At 43.3% G+C, this 16,259-nt stretch overlaps 1 pseudogene; it reads left to right on the top strand.

Annotated features, from left to right (window-relative positions):
• Positions 1-10,433: 10,433 nt before the first annotated feature.
• LOC129564644 (protein FAM209-like) lies at positions 10,434-11,585 on the top strand (annotated as a pseudogene).
• Positions 11,586-16,259: the final 4,674 nt, after the last annotated feature.

Here is a 16,259-nt window from a genome sequence, read left to right as displayed (position 1 = left end):
GTGATGCCATCCAACCATCTCATCCTCTGTCATCCCCCTTCTCCTCCTGCCCTCAATCTTTCCCAGCATCAGGGTCTGTTCCAATGAGTCAGTTCTTCACATCAGGTGGCCAAAGTATTGGAGTTTCAGCTTCAACATCAGTTCTTTTAATGAACACCCAGGACTGATCTCCTTTAGGATGGACTGGTTGGATCTCCTTGCAGTCCAAGGGACTCTCAAGAGTCTTCTCCAGCACCACAGTTCAAAAGTATCAATTCTTTGGTGCTAAGCCTTCTTTATAGTCCAACTCTCATATCCATACATGACTACTGGAAAAACTATAGCCTTGACTAGATGGACCTTTGTTGACAAAGTAATGTCTCTCTTTTTTTAATATACTGTCTAGGTTGGTCATAACTTTCCTTCCAAGGAGTAAGCATCTTTTAATTTCATGGCTGCAATCACCATCTGCAGTGATTTTGGAGCCCCCAAAAATAAAGTCAGCCACTGACTTTATTTTCCACTGTTTCCCCATCTATTTGCCATGAAGTGATGGGACCAGATGCCATGATCTTAGTTTTCTGAATGTTGAGCTTCAAGCCAACTTTTTCACTCTCCTCTTTCACTTTCATCAAGAGGCTCTTTAGTTCTTCTTTGCTTTCTGCCATAAAGGTGGTATCGTCTGCATATGGGAGGTTATTGACATTTCTCCTGGTAATCTTGATTCCAGTTTGTGCTTCTTTCAGCCCAGCATTTCTCATGATCTACTCTGCATATAAGTTAAATAAGCAGGGTGATAATATACGTACTCCTTTTCCTATTTGGAGCCAGTCTGTTGTTCCATGTCCAGTTCTAACTGTTGCTTCCTGACCTGCATACAGGTTTTTCAAGAGGCAGGTCAGGTGGTCTGGTATTCCCATCTCTTTCAGAATTTCCCACAGTTTACTGTGATCCACACAGTCAAAGGCTTTGGCATAGTCAATAAAGCAGAAATAGATGTTTTTCTGGAACTCTCTTGTTTTTTTGATGATCCAGCAGATGTTGGCAATTTGATCTCTTGTTTCTCTGCCTTTTCTAAAACCAGCTTGAACATCTGGAAGTTCACAGATCACGTACTGTTGAAGCCTGGCTTGAATAATTTTGAGCATTACTTTACTAGTGTGTGAGATGAGTGCAATTTGCGGTAGTTTGAGCATTCTTGGACATTGCCTTTCTTTGGGATTGGAATGAAAACTGACCTTTTCCAGTCCTGTGGCCACTGCTGAGTTTTCCAAATTTGCTGGCATATTGAGTGCAGCACTTTCACAGCATCATCTTTCAGGATTTGAAATAGCTCAACTGGAATTCCATCACCTCCAGTAGCTTTGCTTGTAGTGATGCTTCCTAAGGCTCACTTGACTTCACATTCCAGGATCTGGCTCTGGGTGAGTGATCACACCATCGTGATTATCTGGGTCATGAAGATCTTTCTCTGTGAGGTTAGGTTATTCCCATGTTACAGATAAGAAAACTGAGGTTGCTGCTGCTGCTAAGTCACTTCAGTCATGTCCGACTCTGTGTGACCCCATTGACGGCAGGCCACCAGGCTCCCCCGTCCCTGGGATTCTCCAGGCAAGAACACTGGAGTGGGTTGCCATTTCCTTCTCCAATGTGTGAAAGTGAAAAGTGAGAGTGAAGTCGCTCAGTCATGTCTGACTCGTAGCGACCCCATGGACTGCAGCCTACCAGGCTCCTCCGTCCATGGGATTTTCCAGGCAAGAGTACTGGAGTAGCTTGCCATTGCCTTCTCCGAAAACTGAGGTTAAGAGAGAATAATTTGATTTGCCGAAATCATGACAGCTAGTATATATCAGATTTACACTATGTGCCAGTGTTAGTCACTCAGTCATGTCCGACTCTTTGTGACCCCATGGACTATAGCCCACCGGGCTCCTCTGTTCATGGAATGCTCCAGGCAGGAATACTGGAGTGGGTTGCCATTTCCTTCTCCAGGGGATTTTTCCCGACTCAGGGATTGAACAGGGCTCTCCTGTATTGCAGGAAAACTCTTTACCAACTGAGCCACCAGGGGAGCCCTTACACTATGTGCCAGGCACTATCTTAATCATGTTACATGCTTTGCCTGATTTTAACTGACTGTAACCTGTGGTGAGCTGTGCTTAGTTGCTCAGTTGTGTCTGACTCTTTGCTTCCCCATTGACTGTAGCCCACCAGGCTCCTCTGTTCATGAGAATTCTCCAGGCAAGAATACTGGAGTGGGTTGCTATGCCCTCTTCCAAAGGATCTCCCAACTCAGAGATTGAACCCAGTTCTCCCACATTGCAGGAGGATTCTTTTACCATCTGAGCCACCAGGGAAGCCCATAACCTGTGAAGATGGGTATTATTAATATTTTAATCTCCATTTATAGATAAGGAAGCAAAGGCACAGAAAGGTTAAGCAACTTGCCCAAGATCACACAGCTGGTAACAAGCAAATCTGGGATTTAAAGCTGGGCAGAGTGGTTGCAGGGTTGGCACGCTTACACACAATGCATGTGGCCTCCTTAAGAAGATATGCTGTCATGTTAAATAATTTCAGTCATGTATGACTGTTTGCAACCCTATGGACCATAGCCACCAGGCTCCTCTGTCTACGAGATTCTCCAGGCAAGAATATGGAGTGAGTTGCCATACCCTCCTCCAGGGGATTTTGCCAGTCCAGGGATTGAATCTACATCTCTTACATCTCCTGCATTTCAGGCGAGCTCTTTACCACTAGCACCGATGGAGCACATAAATGAGTCTTAAAGCTTTGAATCTCACAAATGCTGAATTCACACAGAACCACTGCTGGTGTGTCCTGACTAGAACCTCCTCTGTCAGAGCAACTTTGACACCCCCAAATGCTTTCCTGTGTCTCCCAAATCCCTCATGGTAAACCTCTGAGGCCAGCTGACAGGCCTACTGATCCTCAGCGGCCAGTTGCATGACCCAGATCGCATCATGGGAATTACTTTGCAGACTGCTCTCCTCCAGCCCTTCCAGGCTACAGCCTTCTGGCATTTCAATCCCTTGATTGGCTTCTTGTGCAACCTCTGTCCCTTAAACTTGAGTTTGGTACTGAGTCTTTCTATTATCCCACCTTTATTGTTCTCCGAAGGAACCCCTCCTGGGTGGTTCTCCAAGTTTTGTGGTCCAGCTTGTCTTAGCATGAATGGCCACTCTCTGTCCAGGACTGCAGGACCAAACCTCAATCCTAGGCTGCTTTCCCCTTTTCCTGGGTGGGCTGGTCTCAGCCTCTAAGTCCCATAGAATGGGAGCTTGAACGAGTTGCCTCCAACTCTGGGCTGCTTTACAAAGCTGTCACCTGCTGTCTGGGGAGAAAAAAAGGCTGATTTCTCTTGATGGTGCTTCCTCCTGACAGCTCAGCTGGCCACAGATTGGCCAGAGCTGCTCCTCTGTGGGTGGTGATGCCTCAGAGTGCAGCCGCCAAGGGACCTCAGCCTTGCCCTTACGCCACCCTCTGGAGAAAAGAGGAAGTGATCTCAGGAAAATGGAGAATCTAAAGCTGGACCCCAGCACCAGATTTCCCACTTTGTGCAGGAGCCTGGACACAGGGGAATAAGAAGCAGAGGGTGGATGTTGCTCTAGTAACCAGTAATCTCCCTTTCAGGGCATTCTGTGGATTTCTAGATTCTCCTCTTCTAGGAGCCTGCCTGAGAGGGGTTAGCCAGAGCTGCAATCTGCAACTCCTGGCTCCAGGATATTCTAATACAGGGCTTCTTTTTTTTTTTTTTTAAATCATTTTATTTATTTATTTTTGGCTGTTCTGGGTCTTCATTGCTGTGCAGGCTTTTTCTCTAGTTGTGGTGTGAAAGGGCTACACTCTAGTTGCTGTGTGCAGATTTCTTATCACAATGGCTTCTCTTGTTGCAGAGCACCTGCTCTAGAATGCATGGGCTTCAGTAGTTGTGGCACCTGGGCTCAGTAGTTGCAGCTCCCTGGCTCTAGAGCACAGGCTCAATAGTGTGGCACATGGGCTTAGTTGCTTCATGGCACTTGGGATCTTCCTGGATCAGGGATCGAATCTGTGTCTCCTGCATTGGCAGACAGATTTTTTTTTTTTTTACCACTGAGCCACCAGGGAAGCCCAGTGCATGACTTCTTAACCTCGCCTTCAGACATGGGATTCATCCACAGAAAGGATATGAGAATTTGGACGCAGAAAATACATCCTTGTCATTACTAATCTCTAACTTTAGTTTCCTTTAATTCAACATAGCATTTCCTTTGATTATAAACATAAGTGACAACCCGCAGTGGTATTAGCAGTACCTGTAACTTTGTCATCAGTGGAAGTCACAGATGGTTGCATATCGCATTACAACAGCTGCAGTTCTCTTCAAGTAATGTTTGTGCTCATCACTGCTTTGAAAACATGGCAGTAACAAGACCTTCCACTAGATCTTGTTATTTAATGTGTCATAAAGAAGCACAGATATTGGTATATCACAAATTCATTTTTCAATATTTTATGACTGTATTTCAGTATAATAGGTTTTCTATTTATTTCTATATATTTTGCCTTATGCATTTAAAAACATGGTTCTATCTTTCTACATTGTTGGTGGGAATGTAAATTGGTGCTGACATTATGGAAAACAGTATGGAGTTTCCTTACAAAGCTAAAAATAGAGTTGCCATATGATCCTGCCTCCCATTCCTGGGCATATATCCTGACAAACTATAATTCTAAAAGATATATGCACCCCTATGTTCATAGCAGCACTATTCACAATAGCTAAGACATGGAAGCAACCTAAATGTCCATCGACAGATCAATGGATAAAGAAGATGTACAAATATACAATGAAATACTACTCATCCATAAAAACGAATGAAATAATGCCATCTGCAGCAACATGGACCTAGAGATTATCACACTAAGTGAAGTAAGTCAGACAGAGAAAGACAAATATCATATAATATCACTTATATTTGGAATCTAAAACATGACACAAATGAGCCTACCTGCAAAACAAAAACAGACTCACAGATTAGAGAATAGACTTGTGATTATTGGGGCGGGGGCAGGTGTGTGGTAGGGGTAGGGATGGACTGGGAGTTTGGGATTAGCAGATAAAAACTATTATATACAGAATGTATAAACAACAAGGTCCTACTATATAGCACAGGGAATTATACTCAATATCTTGCAATAAGCCATAATGGAAAAGAATATTAAAAATGTATATACGTACATATATATGTGTGTGTAACTGAATCACTGCTGTAAAGTAGAAACTAACGCAACATTGTAAATTAACTATACTTCCATAAAATTAAACTTTAAAAAATGGTTCTAAACAGAGGTTCTGTCAGCTTCATAGGTCTACGAACGGGTTCCATGGCACCCCAAAGTCAAACTCCCAGCTCTTAGGAATTCTGTGTGACTCTGGCCCAGGAACTGGATGGATGTATCTGTGCTTAGGGCTCATGCTGGGTGCTGGGATGCTGTGAAAGGAACAAGTCTGCAGGCAGAACAGAATAGAAACTCAAGTGAGCTGACCACTACACCACAAGGCCAGGCCTCACCTCCTCACCGTTGCCACAGGAGCCCTTCCCTCCACGAGGCTGGAACAGCTCTGTGGCAGGTTCAAACTCATTCCCCATGGCATGGCATGTGCCACCAGATGGCGCCGTTGTAGGTGCCCATGGCCAGGAAAGGCTGCCATGCCAAAGGCTTTCATAGTTGTAATCCAGTCTAATACAGTCACTGTTCCCAAGCTGTTGGGCTTGTTGTTCAGGCCCAGTTAGGACCCTCAGAGACCTGAAAGCATGGAAAAGACTGTGATGTCTACCTCATATGCAATTTAAAACAAAAGCAAAACTAAACTGTAAATGATTCTGCTGAACTTCCAGTGACATTTCTAGATTTCCTGATTGTGAAATTCCAGTCTTTGAAGTTCAACTTTCTTGTGCCCTTGATGTAGCAAGTCTGCCCATCAGGAAGACCAACCCGGCCTGCTGGCAAAGGGGTAACCAAGCCGAATCTGGCTCTGGATGCCAACTGAGACCTAGCATCCCTATGCCCTCAGTCACAATGTGTCAGACTCTGGCACATTCCAGGACATATGGTAATTGTTTCCAGATTTCTGATAGACTAAAAGGCTTTGGAAAACTCTGTGGACGCTGCCCAGCCAATGGCTTAAGCCAGCCCCAGTGTGGGTGAACCCCACTCTATGATTCAGAAAAATAATGATCACCGAGGTATATTAAGGGGCTTTCCCGGTGGCTCAGTGGTAAAGAATCTGCTTGTAATGCAGGAGCAGCAGGAGATGCGGGTTCAGTGCTTGAGTTAGGAAGATCCCCTGTAGGAGGAAATGAAAACCCACTCCAGTATTCTTGACTGGAGAATCCCATGGACAGAGGAGCCTGGTGGACTGAAGAGTCATTTCTCCCATGAGGTATAGGAAAAAGTCCACATGTGGCATTATGCAGATGTTCTGGCTAGATATAATGTCACTTGCAAATCTTATCTCTCAGCTCCACCCTGCTTCTTCATCCCTGACCTCCTCTGACTATAAAGCCAAACTTCTACCATCCTCAGGGCAACTGCATCCTGTACATCTCAGGATTTTGCTCACATTTGCCTCCACAAACATTCCAGCATGAGTTTTTGCCAAGCTTCACCAGATCCTCTACCTCCCCAGAAGGGACTCAATATTCTTTGTAGAAAGAAAAATCAACAACTCTGACTCTGGTGGCTCAGTGGTAAAGAATCTGCCTGCCAATGCAGGAGACTCGAGTTCAATCCCTGGGTTGGGAAGATCCCCTAGAGAAGGAAAGGGCAACTCAGTCAGTATTCTTGCCTGGAGAACTCCATGGGCAGAGGAGACTGGTGGGCCCCAGTCCATGGGGTTGCAAAGAGTCGGATACAGCTGCAACACTAAGCACCTAATTCTGCCAGAACTCTGTCTTCAGTGTCAGTTCTGTAACCATACGGAAATGTTCTCAATTTTGTTAATTCCCAATTTCCCAGACAAAGCCCCATGAGATCCAAGGCTATGCAGAGTTAAACTTCCAGGTCACTGACACCCCTGATCAAATCTAGGAGGGTGACCAAAACCCTCCACTATTTCAGACAGTTCCTGCATCTGATGACGGCCTGCAGCTTGCACAACAGCTTTTCAAACAGCTGATGAACCAGATCTCATGAGACCCCCTGTATACAGGCTTCATCTTTACTGCTTCTCTACACCTTCAAATCCTTGGCTCAGGCAGCCGTGGACCTGTCACGGCAGCACTTGCACTGGTAAATGAATGTTTGACAAATGGAGAGTTCCTTGGCCTCTTTCTGCTTGTCTAGGGCATCTGTGTGGAGTCTGGCAAGAAAGAAATCCACTAATCTGGAAAGGGATCCCCTGAACCCTTAAGGGTAAATGGCAATTCCCGCCTGCCACTGGGCCCTATTTCAGTTTTCTTCTCAACTATCCTATTGGAACCAAGTACCAGAAGGCAATTTAGTTTGGATAAAGAGTGCCCTGGAGAAGACCATGACCTACTATCACATGAACCTAGAAAAGACTGCCCTTAGGAGAGATGGAAGTCAGAAGGGTGACAGGAGTCTGTTGCAACCTGGAGCCTTCAAGCCAGCTGGCAGCTTCTGCCCCATGCCAGCCACTATCACTGACTGAACTGAATTGAGAATACACGCACACGAATCCACGTGTTGCAGTGGATAAGGCGCTTCAGCTGGGTTCGACTCTTCGCAACCACCTGGACTGTAGCCCACCAGTCTCCTCTGTCCAAAGGGATTCTTCAGGCAAGAATACTGGAGTAGGTTGCCATTCCCATTTCCAGGAGATCTTCCTGATGCAGGGATCAAATCCTGAGGGGTCAAATCCCAGTCTGTTATGTGTCCTGCATTGGCAGGTGGATTTTTTACCACTAGGGCCACCTGGGAAGCCCTAGTGTTACTATATGTATTATCATTATTATTATGTACCATACGAGGTATTGAGAAAGTAGAACATTGTAGCCATAGTGTTTTCAGCTTCCCTGCATGTCCAATGCAATCAGTTCAGTTCAGTTCAGTCTCTCAGTCATGTCTGATTCTTTGCAACCCCATGGACTGCAGCACAACAGGCTTCCCTGTCCATCACCAAATCCCAGAGCCTGCTCAAACTCATGTCCATCAAGTCGGTGATGCCATCCAACCATCTTATCCTCTGTCGTCCCCTTCTCCTCCCGCCTTCAATCTTTCCCAGCATTAGGGTCTTTTCTAATGAGTCAGTTCTTCGCATTAGGTGGCCAAAGTATTGGAGTTTCAGATTCAACATCAGTCCTTCCAATGAATATTCAGAATTGAGTTCCTTTAGGATCGACTGGTTGGATCTCCTTGCAGTCCAAGGGACTCTCAAGAGTCTTCTCCAACATCACAGTCCAAAAGTATCAATTCTTTGGTGCTCAGCTTTCTTTACAGTCCTACTCTCACATCCATACATGACTACTGAAAAAACCATAGCTTTGACTAGACGGATCTTTGTTGGCAAACTAATGTCTCTGCTTTTTAATATGCTATCTAGGTTGGTTATAGCTTTTCTTCCAAGGAGCAAGCATCTTTTAATTTCAAGGCTGCAGTCACCATCTGCTGTGATTTTGGAGCCCAAGAAAATAATGTCTGTCATTGTTTCCATCGTTTAATATTATAATGTTAATGTCTAATGTTATAGAGGAGGCCATTATCCTCTTTTTGAGAAATAACAGCTACCATGTTAAGCACTTACTATGTGCCAGGAACTATGGTAAAGGCTTTGCATACATGATCTCATTTAGTCCTCACAGCCATCCCGTGAAGTAGGTGCTGTTTCTCCATTTTAAAGTCAGGTACATGAGGCTCACAGATGTAAACTAACTTACCCAAGGTAACACAGGAAATCGTAAACATCAGAATTTACCTGCAGGAGACTAGCTCTAGGATTCTGTATCCTTATCTCTGTTCTAAAAGGCATTTGAAATAGCACACACAAGACACACATACCCCCAAGTAGTAGATGTGGATCTCTAAGAGGGAGACACCAGTTTCACTCTTTGGGCTCCATACACAGGGCTGGCTATAGAAGGAGACCCCCAAGCAAGTGGACCATTCCAGCTGGGAGTGACTGTGGACAGAAGTGGGCACTTGGATGCTTGGGGGTGGGGTGCTGAGGGGTATCCGGCTTCCCAGTTGGGAAGACTAGGCTGGGGACAAGAGTGACAGACCAACTCTGAGTTTAAGAAACACCCAGAGTAGCAGTCGCCAACTTCATTGCGTCCTTGTTCCTGCGAGGCAGCTACAGGCACAGAGAGGTGCTGAGGCTGCCTAAGGTCACACAGCTCGCTAGAGCGCAGGCGCAGTGTAGAACCCTGGTCTTCAGGCTCCAGTTTGGTGCTCTTGGTGCCACTCCACTCCCACTGGCCCCTCAGGTTCAGTGCCCAGCAATCAGAGGGAAGCCATGTCTTTGTGAGGGAAGCCATTGTCTGGAGGGTGGTTCTCAGTGTCTGGAGGGTGGTTCTCAGTGTTGCCCAGAGACCTGCAGAAGAGCCAGTCTTCAGCTTTCACCCAGGACTGACTGGGGACTGAGCTCCAGCAAAATGGGACTCTGCAAGCCCTCTAGGTGACTCTGATACACACTCAAGTGTGAAAACCACCAGCCCAGACAGAAAGGCAAAGTGCCGAGTGCTGCAGCCATACACATGTGTTCGGATCATCAACTCGCACAGCACAAAGAAGGGTCATCTTCCTAGAGAAGGAGAGTGAAAAGGAACACAGCTCTCAGGTCACACCTGCAGAGCAAGGTCACCTTCAAACACATGTGGCGGTCAGACATGCACAGACGGGGAGGGAGAGTGCAGCTAGTACCTGCTCATCTGCACGTGCATCAGAGATAGTGTAGTTCTGCCAACTCAGCAGTTCCCCAGAGATGTGCCAGTTCCACTGCTTGTTGCCCGGGAGGTGCATCCCTGCCCTCTGGGAAATTGCCATGCAGGATCATAGAACCTCTGCTCTGGGAGGGATCTTAGACAGTACCTACCCCATTGCCCACCTCTACGGAATCACTGGTGATGCCCCTGACTTTCCTTCTTCAGGGGAACCTGGCAGGCTACAGTCCACGGGGTAGGAAAGAGTCAGACAGGACTTAGCACTGAGAACAATCATTTTTAGGAACAGTGGTAGGCTGCACAAAACATCAGTGGCTCCTAGTTTGTGACCTCTGGTTTAACATCTTTCTTTCCCACTTGGCTCTCTGCTCCACGGGGGCACATGCCCCTGGTCTGCTCTGCTCACCACAGGGTCTGGATTCAACAAATGGAAAAATAAAAATAGAAGATGGACCCACCCTGCCAGTAGAACACCAGGTTCAGAAAGAATACACTGCATGGAGATGGCACTCTGTCAATCCTTGCCTCTTTTTCAATTGCCCACTGGAAATGTCACCATGTCCCTTTAAGCCCTGCTCCCGGTTGACCCCTGCAGGCCCCCTTACCCTCTGCCCTGACTTCATCACAGTGGCCACAAGGGTTCCGGTGTGGGCGGGGCCCTCTCTGACGTCACCAAGGGCGGAGTCCTGCCTGGTCCTCAGTCTCCAGGTGCCAGTGCCGACCAGCGCAGCAGGAGCCAGAGCTTCCGTAATATGGTTAGCTCACGATGCCTTCTGTCATATGGTTATTATTTTGGCCTTTGTTTGTCTCGTTTGTCTTTGCCTGTGTGTTTTATGTTCTGAGAGATGAAGCCGAAGTGCCCCGGGGGTTGGTGCCCAACGGAAGGCACTTCCAAATTCGGCAGAATCGACCAGAGCATGCCCCACGCTGGTTTGGGAGGAAGTCGCTGTGGCTGTTAATCGTCTTCATGTTGTTGGTGTACCTGAAGTTTCCAGGAGGCGGTGACGAAAGTAACGTGTGCACTCCTCGTGGCCATCAGGGCTGTTCATCTGGCTCTGCAGGAAGAAAGATGATAAAGGCTTCCCCCTACAAAGACTCGAAGTGCGGTGCCTTAACCCAGTTCAAAACGGAACTTGCGAACCTTGTGTCCAGGATGGGGAATCTGAAACTCACTGCGGCACCCGGTGATAAACGCCAACGTCTTGCTGACACAAAGAATAACATTACAATATATGAGGAATGGGACATTGGATACCTGGATGCTGTGGATATTAGCATCGAAGAAGAAGAGGAGTAGTTGAGTGTTGACAAACTGTATCCAAACTAATAAAAGTGTTCTGAAGCAAAAGGAAAAACGCCTCTGACATTTTTGATTCGCGGTACAGTTTTACCTTTTCCAGAATGTCGTAGAATTGGTATCATGCAGTGTATAACCTTTTCCAGACTGAGAGACCTGCGTTCGATCCCCGGCTTGGGAAGATCCCCTGGAGAAGGGAAAGGCTACCCACTCCAGTATTCTGGCCTGGAGAATTCCTTGGACTGTACAGTCCACGGGGTCCCAAAGAGTCGGACATGACTGAGCGACTTTCACTTTCACAGTGTATAATCTTTTCCAGATTAGCTATTTTATTTAATAACATTCATTCAGGTTTCATCCATTTCTTTTTGTGATTTGATAGCGCATTTCTTTTTATTCTTGAATAATATTCTGTTATATTGATGTTCCGTAGTTAGTTTAAACATTCAGCTAGTAAAGGACATTTTGGTTGCCTCCAATTTGTGTGTGTGTGTCTGTGTGTGTGTGAGAGAGAGTATGGGTTAAGCTTTATAAAATTCATGTGCATGTTTTTGTGTGGGCATTAGCTTTCAAATCATTTGGTGAACTATCTAGGAGCAAAATTGCTAGATCATACAGTTTGACAATGTTTAGCTATGTAAGACACTGTACCATTTTGCATTCCGACTAACAACAAATGGGAGTTCCTGTTGTTCCTCATCTTTGCGAGTAATTGGTTTTGTCAGATTTTTGTATTTGGCCATTCCAATTAGTGTGTAATAGTATCTCGTTTTATTTTCACCAGTCTACTCTAAAAAGTTATCTTAGTTCCATATTTCCATTGTATTTTATTACCATAAATTCTTCAGGTGTTTTATCTTTAATCTGAGGTTTAAATAGATCATCTGCTCAGGGAAACTTCTGCTGCTGTCTATACCATCAGGTATTACTTTGCTAAATTAATCCTCTAATACATTTTTCATGAAGGACTCATAACTTTAAATCATATATATTGGAAAATACTTATTTTTAATTGAACAGTACTGACCACATTTTCTTTTCTTGAGTATTGCTTTGTCCACTAATGTTTAGTGGCTCCACACAAAAGTTTAAGTTCAGCATGAACTTCTCCATTTTCTTTTTTTTTTTTTTGGTTTGTTTTGATTTTCTGATATACTTGCTAGATGTTAACCAAAGTTATATTAGTACCAGCTGCAGTTGCAGTAGTTCATTTACCCTGAAGGTTGACTTACACGCATATATGTATTTTATCAGAATCTTGACTTTATCTTATGTCTTCTTTATATGGTTTTAAAAAGCTATATGCTCATTATTCAAGTATTTTTATAGTCTGTGCCTTTTCTCCCCTGAGATTCAAATGAATCCGTTTATGTAATGTTAGAAAGAGGGAACAGTCATAAAATATGTTGATATAGTTACTAAGGGAGATATATTTTTAAAAGAACAGTAACTAAACTATTTGCTAGCAAAAATAATTTTCTCTCAGTGTATTTTGTAATTATGAAAGTCCAAATATTCTTGCATATAGTGTTATAATCAGAGAAGATATATTAGCAAGCACCTCAATCGAACATAGATTTACAGAAAATCTAATGTTTGGTTTTTTAACTAGTCTAACTCAGAGTCTTGTTATAGTTCAGTTATCAACATTCTTGTTTTCCTGTCAGCAAAGAGAACATGCTAGTTTTCTTGGGGGGAAGACTATTTTAATCAATATTTTCCTAAGCTTTTTATTTTTAAGAGAACAGAAATCTTAAAAAAGACACTTGTTTTCAAGGGTCTGGTACTGTGCCTAATGAATATTTCTCTAATTACTATGTTATCATTAGTAAAATGTACATTCTGTTTACTTCCAACACTGATTTAAAGTGACTTATGATAAAAGATATATTAGATGTTTGGGATTGACATGTACACACTGCTTTATTTAAAATGGATAGCCATCAAAGACCTACTGTAGAGCTCAGAGAACTCTGCTGAATACCCTGTAATAACTTAAATGGGAAAAGAAGTTGAGGAAGAATAGATATATGTGTAACTGAATCACTTTGCTATCCACCTGAAGCTAACACAACATTGTTAACTAATTATACTCCAATATAAAATAAAAATTTTTTATTTTTTTGGTTTATTTATTTTTTTTTAGTTCATTTTATTGGAGGCAAATTACCTTACATTAATATATTGGTTGGTTTTGCCATACATTGACACGAATCCGCCCCGGGTGTACATGTGTTTCCTTTATTGAACACCCCTCCCACCTCCCTCTTCCCCATATCCTCCCTCCAGGTCATCTCCGTGCACCAGCCCCAAGCATCCTGTATCATGTGTCGAACCTGGACTGGTGATTCATTTCACATATGATAATATACATGCTACAATGCCGTTTTCCCCAATCATCCCACCTTCTCCCTCTCCCACAGAGTCCCAAAGCCTGTTCTATATACGTATGTCTCTTTTGCTGTCTCATATACAGGGTTAAGGTTACCATCTTTCTAAATTCCATATATATGCGTTAGTATACTGTATTGATGTTTTTCTTTCTGGCTTACTTCACTCTGTATGCTGCTGCTGCTGCTAAGTCACTTCAGTCGTGTCTGACTCTGTGTGACCCCATAGACGGAAACCCACCAGGCTCTCCCATCCCTGGGATTCTCCAGGCAAGAACACTGGAGTGGGTTGCCATTTCCTCACTCTGTATAATAGGCTCCAATTTCATCCACCTCATTAAAACTGATTCAAATGCATTCTTTTTGATGGCTGAAAAATACTCCATTGTGTATATGTACCAAAGCTTTCTTATCCATTCGTCTGCAGATGGACATCTAGGCTGCTTCCATGTCCTGGCTATTATAAACAGTGCTGCAATGAACATTGGAGTACACGTGTCTCTTTCAATTCTGGTTTCCTCGGTGTGTATGCCCAGGAGTGCGATTGCTGGATCATATGGCAGTTCTAGTTCCAGTTTTTTGAGGAATCTCCACACTGTTCTCCATAGTGGCTGTACTAGTTTGCATTCCCACCAACAGTGTAAGAGGGTTCCCTTCTCTCCACACCCTCTCCAGCATTTATTGCATGTAGACTTTTGGATAGCAGCCATTCTGACTGGTGTGAAATGGTATCTCATTGTGGTTTTGATTTGCATTTCTCGGATTATGAGGGATGTTGAGCATTTTTTCATGTGTTTGTTAGCTATCTTTCTGTCTTCTTTGGAGAAATGTTTGTTTAGTTCTTTGGCCCATTTTTTGATTGGGTCACTTATTTTTCTGGAATTGAGCTGCAGGAGCTGCTTGTATATTTTGGAGATTAATCCTTTATCAGTTGCTTCATTTGCTATTATTTTCTCCCATTCTGAAGGCTGTCTTTTCACCTTGCTTATAGTTTCCTTTGCTGTGCAGAAGCTTTTGATTTTAATTAGGTCCCATTTGTTTATTTTTGCTTTTATATCCAATATTCTGGGAGGTGTGTCTTGGAGGATCCTGCTGTGATTTATGTCAGAGAGTGTTTTGCCTATGTTCTCCTCTAGGAGTTTTATAGAATCTGGTCTTACATTTAGCTCTCTAATCCATTTTGAGTTTATTTTGGTGTATGGTGTTAGGAAGTGTTCTAGTTTCATTCTTTTACAAGTGGCTGACCAGTTTTCCCAGCACCACTTGTTAAAGAGACTGTCCTTTCTCCATTTTATATTCTTGCCTCCTTTGTCGAAGATAAGGTGTCCATAGGTGCGTGGATTTATCTCTGGGCTTTCTATTTTGTTCCATTGATCTATATTTCTGTTTTTATGCCAGTACCACACTGTCTTGATGACTGTGGCTTTGTAGTAGAGCCTGAAGTCCGACAGGTTAATTCCTCCAGTTCCATTTTTCTTCCTCAAGATTGCTTTGGATATTCGAGGTTTTTTGTATTTCCATACAAATTGTGAGATTATTTGTTCTAGTTCTGTGAGAAATATCGTTGGTAGCTTGATAGAGATTGCATTGAATGTATAAATTACATTGGGTAGTATACTCATTTTCACAATATTTATTCTTCCAATCCACGAACATGGTATATTTCTCCATCTATTAGTGTCCTCTTTGATTACTTTCACTAGTGTTTTATAGTTTTCTATGTACAAGTCTTCTGTTTCCTTATGTAGATATATTCCTAAGTATTTAATTCTTTTCGTTGCAACAATGAATGGAATAGTTTCCTTAATTTCTCTATTTTCTCATTATTAGTGTATAGGAATGCAAAGGATTTCTGTGTGTTGATTTTATATCCTGCAACTTTACTGTATTCATTGATTAGCTCTAGTAGTTTTCTGGTAGAATCTTTAGGGTTTTCTGTGTAGAGGATCATGTCATCAGCGAACAGTGAAAGTTTTACTTCTTGTTTTCCAATTTGTATTCCTTTTATGTCTTTTTCTGCTCTGATTGCTGTAGCCAAAACTTCCAGAACTATGTTGAACAGTAGTGGTGAGAGTGGGCACCCTTGTCTTGTTCCTGACTTTAGGGGAAATGCTTTCAGTTTTTCACCATTGAGGATAATGTTTGCTGTGGGTTTGTCATATATAGCTTTTATTATGTTGAGCTATGTCCCTTCTATTCCCACTTTCTGGAGGGTTTTTTATCATAGATGGATGTTGTATTTTGTCAAAGGCTTTCTCTGCATCTATTGAGATAATCATATGATTTTTATTTTTCAGTTTGTTAATGTGGTGTATTACATTGATTGATTTGCGGATATTGAAGAATCCTTGCATTCCTGGGATAAAGCCCACTTGGTCATGATGTTTGGTCTTCTTAATGTGTTTTTGGATTCTGATTGCTAGAATTTTGTTAAGGATTTTTGCATCTACGTTCATCAGTGATATTGGCCTGTAGTTTTCTTTTTTTGTGGGGTGTTTACCAGGTTTTGGGATTAGGGTGATGGTGGTTTCATAGAATGAGTTTGGAAGTTTCCCTTCCTCAGCAATTTTCTGGAAGAGTTTGAGTAGAATAGGTGTTAACTCTTCTCTAAATTTTTGGTAGAATTCAGCTGTGAAGCCGTCTGGACCTGGTTCAGCTTCGGCAAGGTGTACTTTTCTAGGAATTTGT

This window comes from Moschus berezovskii, chromosome X (genome assembly GCF_049115385.1).
Source record: "Moschus berezovskii isolate FMDL1 chromosome X, NW_MosBer_1.0, whole genome shotgun sequence".
NCBI lineage: Eukaryota > Metazoa > Chordata > Mammalia > Artiodactyla > Moschidae > Moschus > Moschus berezovskii.
This window is presented reverse-complemented; position numbering and strand designations above follow the sequence as displayed.